Below are 10,896 nucleotides of genomic sequence, written 5' to 3' on the forward strand. Positions count from 1 at the left end.
TCATTTAACCATTAATGTGGTTGTTTTGAAATAGCTCTTGCTCCTAGAAAGGACTGGAGGCAAAGCGGGAAAACTCACCTTTGTAAGAAGGATTCTCAGCTGGAGTTGGGATAGTCTCATTCCATGTCGAGAACTGAACTCGCCGTCTTCCTGCCAGAGTTCACAATCTATCTAGCTGCTCAACTTCGACCTCTTCTTCTCTCTCACATCCAACGTAGCATCTGCCAGCTCCTGGCAAGTCTAACCTCTAAATGTTTTCCAGTACTTCTCCCCACCCCACTGCCACTGTCATCACTAGAGATTCATGATCTCTTGCCTGGATTACAGGCATCTTAGCCTTCAGACTTGCCCTCTCCAATCTACTTCCTACTCTGCCATGACAGTAATTCTTCTAAAGCCACATCGAATAAAGACTGTACTTTGCTATGTCCCCATCAATGAAATTTTGACTTCGGCATAATGCCCACCTTCTGCAATGGCTTATAAAGAAGTCCCAGTTTATCTGTTTTCCTCTTCTATCACTCGTTCTCTCACTCACCACATCCTAATCGCGCTACATCATTGCAGTTCCTCTGTTCCACCCTTCCCTTTCATCCTTCAGAACCATGTCCATGCTGTTCCTGCTGCCGCAAACATCCTTCCTTTCCCCATCCCTTATACTAGTCAATTCCTATTCACATAGCAAAGTTCATCTTAGCTGTCATTTTCTCCAGAAAACTTCGTAATATTGTATTTGCTCTAACTTACCTGTATTCCCAATCTGACTGTATATGTTATAAAGGCAGGGCGTGTGTCTGACTTATGTACCACTGAATCCCCAATGGCTTGCAGTGCACATTAAATATTTCTCTTTCTATAGTTTTTAAACTTGTATTGGAATATAGGATAGCTACAAAACATGCCCAAATCATAAGTAAATAACCCAATCCATTCTTACAAATTGAATATACTCTGTATCTAGGACACATATTAGGAAACAGAGCATTACTTACACCCCAGAAGTGCCCCCACATGCCCCTTCCACTCAATACACCCCCATGGGTAATCACAATCCTGATTTATAACAGCATATGTTAATTGTATTTGCTTTTACTTTACAAAAAGCATATAGTACATTTGCTTTTGTGTCTGAATTCTTTTTTGCAACATTATGTCAGCAAAATTCATATTGTTGCATGTGATCATGCATTTTCATTGCAATAGTTCCCAATAAATATTTATTAAGTGAAGATAATGAATGAAATAACAATCCCTAAACTCTGAAAGAGGAGAAAAGTCTCCACATGTCATGGAATGAAGGAAGTGGATCAAGTCCAATCTTCAGCCTGAATCCCCCAAAGTAACAGGAGATATAAGAAATGACAAATAATATGTGCTCCAGGACCCTTCCCCATGTCATAATAGTAAATTGAAACATCAGCAGCAATAGGATCACTCCTCCTTTTCTCTCGTTTTATCGTTAAGGTGTGTCACCTTTATAATCAGAATCACAGAGCCAGGTGCAAAGGGCATTATTTCAATTATAGGATGCGGACTGGAACACACCTTCCTGGATGTTACAAGCAAGCAATACAGACGTTAAATGCTGATTTACTTCCTGCTTTTTGTGCTTTACACTATTCCTTTTAATATGCCAAACGGTCTATGAATCCCATCTGTCAGGAATTAAAGATGTACAATGCAAGTAAAGGAAGTAGCAAATTAGAAAGTGATAGAACAGAGGCAAAACACAGGGACAGAGGGAGGATGCATTGACAGTATCCGGCAGGGATCCTGGAAGAATTGCCTTGGTCCTCAACTCCGGCTTCAAATCAAAATCACTTGGAGGAAATGCTGATGGCTGGGCTCCATCCCAGACCAAAATGTTTCAGGATCACTAGGCATCAGTATTTTTTCAAGCCTCCCCAGGTGGTTTGTACATACAACCAGCTTTGAGAACCACCGGTTTAAAGCAAAGACCAGAGGGAAACAATAAACAGACACACCTGTAGATGTTCCCAAACTTTATTATAGGGAAAATCACCTGGAGAACTTGTTTAAATTGTGGATTCTCCCAAAACCACTCCACCCCACCTCTAGAAGATCAGATTCAGCTGGTCTGGATAAGCCTAGGGCTCTACATTTGCCACAATCTCCCCAGGGATCCCGAGGGAGTAGAAACCCCAGGGAAAAGATGGCTAATGAGGATGAAGAAAGAGACGAGAGGTGAAACTTCAGTGAAGAGGATAACTCTTCCTAGCCTTGGTCCAGAGCGAGCCCACAAAAACTCTGTCCTGAAAGAGGTAACAGACTTTATTTTTTTCCTAAAATGAAGTTTTATATAGATAACATGTAAGTACTTATTAAAATTTCATTTGCCCTTAAATTTAAATCTCTCTGAAAGCATGTGAATATACTAAGTGGGCAGCAATTTACCTCTTCACCTTCTTTTCCTTTACACAACAGAAAACCCACCATGCCAGTCTGAAGGGGACCCACTATTAAATAGTTTCTAAAATGCATGACTTATAAAATGGCAAGCTCTATAATCATGAGTGTGCTTTAATTAGATGATTCCATGATAATAAGCATCCTTTAAATTAACAGATAGCTTTTAGGAAAGCCAGTGCAAAGACTTTATTTGTATGACCAAATGTGGAGGATACATTAAATGGCCTCTGAAGTTCCTTTAATTATAAGAAATGAAGAATTCAATTTGAGAATTTCCAGGGTGTTTTTCCCCTTGACACCTGCTAGATCATTCAGTCATCTGCTTTCACATTCCAAGAGATTGCAATGTAAAAATTAATACAAAGAACAGCTACTGCACAAGATAGTATTCAACAAAATTTAAGTGAAGGGTGCATCCTTGAGCATGGGGAGAGAGTCCCAGCCACCCAAATAAGAACCAGTGGGCAAGTCATATGGCTGACCCCTGAGTGGACCTCAGCACATGGCTCATCTGTTCTGGTTCAATTTTCTAACCTGTCAAATGAAGTGACTAATGTCAGCTACCATAGACTAAGCTCCTGTGTACTAGGATTTTTGTGCGTACCTTTTTGCAATAATTCAATGAGTTATTATTATTCCCAACCTATAGATGGGGAAACTAGACTCTAAGACAGTTAGCTAACTATCCCAAGTCTAGTTCTTGAGTGGCAGAACAAGAAGCCAGTTTCACTATTCTTGAAGCCCTAAAGTTCCGGGGCCATGTCTGGCTCATCATGGCAGCCCCTAAGTCTTGCCCACACAGCACATGCCTGGCTCACTCAGGACCATGTCTTCAGTCAGAGAATCAACCCAGCTCCAAAATCATTTCATTTATCCTTCCAATTATTCTGTTACATATGCCTCAAGAAATGGATACTGGTATGAATATCTCAAAATAAACTTCCTAGCCCCAAGATGAGAAACACTGGAAAAGCTCAGTAACTGGTTTCAGGAGAGTTGGACAAGGGAGGGTTGAGAAGGTTTTGGTAGCAGTTGCTACAAATGCCTCAAGAAATGGATACTGGTATGAATATCTCAAAATAAATTTCCTAGCCCCAAGATGAGAAACACTGGAAAAGCTAGTAACTGGTTTCAGGAGAGTTGGACAGGGGAGGGTTGAGAAGGTTTTGGTAGCAGTTGCTACAATAACCAGAGAATAAGATGGAAAGAGTCTAGATGGACTCCTTCCCTTCTTAGTTTTGTGACTTTAAGGTCAGTTAGCTAATCTCCATTTCCTCATCTGTGAGAGGCAATGTGAATTCCGTGATCCTTGTGGCTCATTCAAACACTAAACTTTTATTGTATGCAGTCCTTTTTATTTTAATAGAATGCTATCCACCACCGCTGTTTCACCTGTCCCTGAACATTCACTCACCTAGGAGAAAATCTGTCTGATTTGCACAGGAGTGTCTAAACAAAGGTGACTATTCAGACCTATTGCCTATTATATTTATCTGAGAATCTGCAGTTCTTTTCTACTCTTTTTTGACTGTAGGTAGTCTCTTTTTCAGATGAGAGGGAGGGGTAAGTCAAACATTATATTTAGAGTGAGAAAAATACTCCCATTTCACTCAACACTCCTTGAGTGTTCTTTTTACCAAGATCAGCCTACAGTGCATTTGGAAAACTATAGAAAACTGTGCAAATGGAAGTTTTGTTAGACAGCTAGCATGTTCAGGAAATGGAAAGGGCCAGTGAGTGAAAAATTATTACAGATTTAGAATGTTACACTTAAGAATTATGATCAAGGGCTCACTCTGGGGTAATTCTTAGAACAGTCAGATAAGCAGAAATGGAGATCTGGAAATGCCTACAGACCACCTGGGAGAGGGAATAGTAAACCAAGTTCAGGTCAGAGGTAACTTTTTTGCAGCTGGACTTCAGAAGGTAGCAATTACTTCTCTATTATCCTTTGAATCTTCTCATTTTTCAATTCCACTTCTTTCACTCTTTCAGTTTATCTGCATCACACACCTACTATGACCACAAAGTAATACAGATCAAAGAATCTATAGGAAAAGGGCCAGCTTTTTTGGAGGGAATATTGGGGAGACACTTATACACAATCAAGTGCCATGAAATAATACTGACACTAAAAACTCAGACTTTGGAAACAAACATATCTGGGTTTTAATCCCAGCTCTAGCCATGCAAGCTTGTGCAAGTTATTTATACTGAGTAGAGCTTCCTCGTCTGCAATAAATAAATAATTGATGATGATGGTGTCAGCTTCATAAACTTGCTGTAGTGACTTACATAGATAATATGTGAAAGGGAGGTTATGGTGCCAATTGTAGATTCGGTCCTTCCAAAAGTGGTAGCTGTGCAAGGTGAGCAGAGATGAGAGGGTAATCCATTCTAACCGGGGCTGCAGTTTAGGCTTCCTAGATTCTTAACAGGCTCCACTGCCTTTGACTCCAAAGAGCATTCTCTTCTTCTTAAAACTCACTTGATTTTGCTGTAATTACAGTAGCCTGATTCAGTGTTTATCTCTTGAACTTTGTACAAAGCTCTCTGACTCTTTGACTCCTATCTCTCTTATCTCTTCACAACTCTTCCCAAGTTTTCGTCCTTGATCCTTGCATCTCCTGTCTTAATCACATTCTCTCCCATGGGTCATCTGCCACACTCGTGCTTCTGATGCACTCGCCTCTACCTTCAGAGCTGACTGGAGCTCCAAACAGAAAGGTGGAGCATGCAAAACTCCAGACACAGCAAGGTTCTAACATGGTCCAGAGAACAAGGTGCTGGGGGGTGTTGTGGTCTAAGAATGTTTGAGCTCATCTCAAGTACAGGCTCTCTGCTAAGGTTGGCCTCTCCCGTCAACTTCTCTGCATGGGAGGAAACACTGCCATGAAAATCTTCCTAAAGCATTGCTTTTATTTGTTTGCTTTCCCCCTTCTAGGTCTCCCTGTTACCTACTATCTCAAACATGGCCTTCTCTGAAGGGTCCCTTCTGTGTACTTAGTCATATATTAACCACCTCTCCCCAAAGCTACTCTCATCAAGCCACCACCTTGCTGACAAATTTGGTAGCATGTTTTCATTTCCAAAGCAATAATAGATGTAAAAGTGTTTAGCAGTATGCCAGGCACAAAAACACTGGTCAATGACAGCCCCGTATCAATCCCAGCATGATTTGGGGAGACCATAGAAACAGTTTTATCTGTTGTATGATCACACAAGTAGGTGTGGATGAGTGTCTGTTTTTGCCATTTCCAAGTGATGACTCCACCTTTTCCCTTCTTCCTTCCCACAGAAGCTTCCAGAGATGGAACCCTCTTTTCTTTCCCCTTAAAAAAGAAGACTTCTGATTTGTCTCCTCAGAGTACTGAAGAATCTCTAGACACAGGATAGAACCCTAATAGTCAGAGGGGAAAACAACTATCACTCAATTATAGGTCAGGATGTAGGTTATTTATAGAGTGTAATACACAACCTTAATGGAAACCTGTGGGAAGAACAAGCAATATTCTAAACAGTGACTTGATCCTTTTTGTACAACAGAGAGTTGTTTTTTAATTGCACAGTTGAATCTGGGTCATTTGGTTGGAAGGACAGTGAGATTTATGCTTCCCTGGGAATTACATCTTCTCAACTACAAATCTCAAGACCTAGCTGGCATTCACAGAGAGGAAGAACTCATCCTTTCACTCACTGAATAAATATGACATATTATAGCCACAACTCTGGGGGGAAAGAATTTCAAGAACCTTCTACCAAAGAAGATGATCCAAGAAAGTGAACTATGCAAATAATCACATTCTGGTAAAACATAAAAAGAGATATACATGGCTAGCAGGACTGAAGCAGGCAGGAGATTATGTATTCAGAGATCTCTCAATATCTTCATAGATATACTGTTATTTGAACTGGAAAGATAGGTAACATTTTGACAGAGAAGAAGGAAGTTTTATAGTCAAAGTAGCATGAGCAGAGAAGGGACATGGAGGCCTACATGGGGAACAGTGAATAGTTTGGTCCAACTAGGATATACAATATATTTGCAGGAGTAAAATAAGACAATGCTGGAGGGGGAAGTAAAGGTCAAGACATGAACGACCTTAATTTTTAAGCTAAGGCATTTGGCGTTAGTTTAATGGTAAATACAAACCCACCAAAGGATTTTAACAGCCATGATCTGCACTGTGCTTTATAAACCCTAGTCTCCCAGATGATCTTAAAATCTTTGCCTATGAATTAGTTAAGATCCTCACCATTGCTTGCTGGAATTACTGGTATAGTATAGTAAGCAGTCTCCCATCCAAAACCAATTCCCTGGGGGTATACACAAATAAGTAGATGGTTTGTTGTGTGGTATCTTTCTTGTTTAACCTACCAAACTCTGTTGTAATCATGTATTTACCTAATTCTTCTTTCTATTAGAATGTAAGTTCCTTGATGGCAGACCAATACCTCTCAGGTCTGTATATCCCTGCTTCTCAGCACAATGTTGACACACGAAAGATTGTGATGTTTTGTTCACATTCCTGCTTATGCTCTCATTCATTCACTGCATGAGCAGGAGCACCAGACAGGAGGTTATTGGAATGAACCAAGTAAGAAATCAAAGCTTGAGCTGAGGTTGCAGCAACAGGAGTAGACATGAAAGACATTGCAAAAATAGGCTAAGCCCCGGAACGCTTTCTAAAATAATAGTGAAAAACATAATCTAATTTTCTCTTTGCTGAGTTATAGGCCACTGTAGTAAAAAATGACTTGCAGAAAATATAAGAAATCTTCTTCTACACCTGCCTCATGTATGTACACTTAGGTGTGTATTGTACACACATGCATGCACACACACACAGCATCCTTGATGCCTGATTTTACTACAATAAAAAAACAAAATAAAAGAATAACAATGACCCAAAAAAGCAATGAGAACCAAAAGAAGTAGTCAGATAACAAGTTCTTTCAAAACAGACAAGTACCTAAGAAATAGTAATGATTAACAAAACGTACTTACAAATAGTTGTGATAGAGCCACTGATCTAATCTTTTCACCACAAGAAAAGAAAAAGGTTGGGACATCAGCAATGGAAAAATGATGTTAGAATGGCTAAAATCCAATACACTGACAAGAAATGCTGGCAAGAATGTGGAGCAACAGGAACTCTCATTCACGGCTGGTGAGAATGCAAAATGATAAAACAACTTTGGAAGACAGTTTGACAGTTTCTTACTAAACTAACATACTCTTACCATATGATCTACTAATTGCAGTCCTTGGTATTTACCCAAATGAGCCAAAACTTATGTCCACAAAAATAAAAAGCCCGAACATAAATGTTTACAGCAGCTTTATTCATAATTGCCAAAACTTGGAAGCAATCAAGAATGTCCTTCACAAGGTAACGGGGTAAACAAACTTATACAGCCATATGATGGAATATTATTCAGCAATAAAAAGAAACAAACCATCAAACCATAGAAAGATATGGAGGAAACTTAAATGCATATTGCTAAGTGAAAGATGCCAATTTGAAAATGTTACATACTGTATGATTCCAACTATATGACTTTCTAAAAAGGCAAAACTATGGAGACAGTCAGGAGTTTAGAAGGAAAGAGAAGGATGAATCGGTGGAATTTTTAGGGCTGTGAAACTGTTCTATTTCACTGTAATGGTACATATACTACATCATACATTTGTCAAAACGCAGAGAATGTACAGTCCAAAGAATAAACTCTAATGTAAACTATGGACATCAGTTAATAATAATGTATCAGGTCGGGCACGGTGGCTCACACCTGTAATTCCAACACTATCAGAGGCCGAGGCTGGTGGATCACTTGAGCTTAAAAGTTTGAGACCAGCCTGGGCAACATGGCAAACCCCATCTCTACAAAAATTAGCTGGGTACGGTGGCACATTCCTGTAGTCCCAGCTACTTGGGGGGCTGAGGTGGGAGGATCGCTTGAACAAGGGAGGTCGAGGCTGTCTGACCTGAGATGGTTCCACTGCACTCCAGCCTGGGTGACTGAGCAAGACCCTGTCTCTAATAATAATAATAAGACATAATGTAGCAATATTGGCTCTTCGGTTTTATCAAATGTACCAAAATGCTGTTAATAATGCAAAATGTTAATAGCAGGGGAAACTGTATGTGTGGAAGAGTGTAATATATGGAAAACTCTCTGTGCTTGCTGCTCAATTTTCTCTAAACCTAAAAAATGAAGTTCATTAATTGAAAAAAATGTGAGACAAGTAGAATTAATTCCATGCTAGCACACTGTCCAAACACTGTCTTAAACTGATAATAATCTGTCAATCTGTATCAATCTTGGTCCAAATGGGAAAATACAAAGCACTGTAAGCATTTAAACCAGAGAAAATTTAATATCAAGAATCGAGGTCGGGCGCGGTGGCTCAAGCCTGTAATCCCAGCACTTTGGGAGGCCGAGGCCGGTGGATCACGAGGTCAAGAGATCGAGACCATCCTGGTCAACATGGTGAAACCCTGTCTCTGCTAAAAAAAATACAAAACATTAGCTGGACATGGTGGCGCGCGCCTGTAATCCCAGCTACTCAGGAGGCTGAGGCAGGAGAATTGCCTGAACCCAGGAGGCAGAGGTTGCGGTGAGCCGAGATCGCGCCATTGCACTCCAGCCTGGGTGACAAGAGTGAAACTCTGTCTCAAAAAAAAAAAAAAAAAAGAATCGATTACATAGGTAAGGGGGAAGATGAGAAATAAAAGTAGATAAAGACAGGCCAACTGGAATAGCAGGAAGCTGCTACTTCCCTAAGCTGAAAAGACAAAGAGAGAAAGACATGCTATAAAAAGCCAAGGGCTTGGGCCATAGAGAAAGCTGAAACTACAATGGCCGATGAGGGCTGGAGCCGCAGGCAAGCCACTGACACCAAACTAGATCACGCCCGAGGAAGTGAAAGATGAAAGGAGTACCGTGTTTCTCCGCTCCATCCACGCGTGAGTCTCTTGTAGGTGCTGTTTATTGTGAACCATGGTATCGTGGGAGGCTGGGCAATGGACAGTCAGCATTGGCTGCCCCTGTGATGAAGACTAGAGTAGGATAAGGGAAAGGAAAGGATCGGGGCCGCCTGTCCCAGGACTAGCATGGCGTCGCACACACACACAAATAATACATACAATAATAAGACCTCTCGAGGCTAACTAATCTGATTTTCAAAATGCTTTAACCTTGGTAGTACATTTAAAAAAAAAAAAAAAAAAAAAAAGACAAGTACAGAATAGATATTAAGGCTTAAATTGGCAAGCTAACCATAGTGATTTATTCAAAATACCAGTCACTTCTGCCCAGTCTCCATGCCATTTCTTTTACTATCTACTCACCACCAACCCCCAGCCCTAGGAAGGCTGACTTGATTACATGACACCTGAGCCAATCAGAGTCTCTCTCCTAGGGACTGGCAGCCAAAGACACTAACTAAAGACATTCTGTTTATAATGACCAGAAGACGGGAAACAAGGAAAAATCAGACTTTCTAGCTCCCAGAGAAAGATCATGAGATGCACCCTGTTTATTCAAGCTAGTTTCACTGGATTTCTGTTTTTGCTAACACCGTCCCTAAGATAGTTAGCTATGAAAAGAGCTATTTCAAATTTTCAGATTGAAGCTTTTCCTTTACCTGTGATAACAAATATGAGATACATGACAGGGACATCTTATTGTAGCTTAGCATTGATTGGACCCAAATCATCAGAGTATATATTGGATATATTTGCAAGGGATTCAGAATGACAGACCTTAGACACTAGTTGCAATCAAAACAAACCTCAGAAGAACATAATGAAGTAAAAGTTAAGGCTACCGGCTGTCTCACAACCAATAAAAACATTTTCTAAGCCAGTTGAAAGAAACATTCAAAAACACAGGTCTAAGGAAGATGTCCAGGCTATGGGAGGAAATGTTGAAGATATCCAAAGGCAATTTTTAAAAATTAGTCACTGAAAAGCCCTGAGTTCGTCTTTTTTCAAATGCCAGGGCTTAAAGGGGACTGTTGATTTATAATATAATAACTATTTCAATAGCAGCTTGTTATCCTCCACATTTTTCTATTTCACTTCCCTTAAAAGCTTTCCCCTTCATCCACAAAGAAATTCTAGAATTGAGGTGGAATAACTGAGCCTCTCAGCGTCTATCACGTGGTATCCATAGGGAGTTGTATAGAAACACATGTTTGCATCTGTGTAAGCCAGTTAGGCCAGGATTTTCATCTGATTCTATCTTGGGGTAGAATATGACCTTAGTTATTTGTATGCTGCAATTTAACATTAAATTCCCCATAACTATGACATCATAGGAAAGCATTTATTTAAAAAAAAATTTTTAAAACTACTATGGGAAAGATAAAGTTGGCATGATTATGTAATGAAAGTTCAGACTGCTATGGCAGCAAGCGGTCTATTGCATATGTTAGAGCAAGATATATTGTGTTTTGCC

At 40.0% G+C, this 10,896-nt stretch overlaps 1 long non-coding RNA gene across 1 annotated transcript; it reads left to right on the top strand.

Annotated features, from left to right (window-relative positions):
- The first annotated feature begins 2,016 nt into the window (after window positions 1–2,016).
- LOC141584061 (uncharacterized) lies at window positions 2,017–9,675 on the top strand. The gene is made up of 2 exons (XR_012516986.1): window positions 2,017–2,282; window positions 5,729–9,675. It is a non-coding gene; the product is annotated as an uncharacterized LOC141584061 (long non-coding RNA).
- The last annotated feature ends 1,221 nt before the right edge of the window (window positions 9,676–10,896 follow it).

The sequence above is a fragment of the Saimiri boliviensis genome, chromosome 3 (assembly GCF_048565385.1).
Source record: "Saimiri boliviensis isolate mSaiBol1 chromosome 3, mSaiBol1.pri, whole genome shotgun sequence".
NCBI lineage: Eukaryota > Metazoa > Chordata > Mammalia > Primates > Cebidae > Saimiri > Saimiri boliviensis.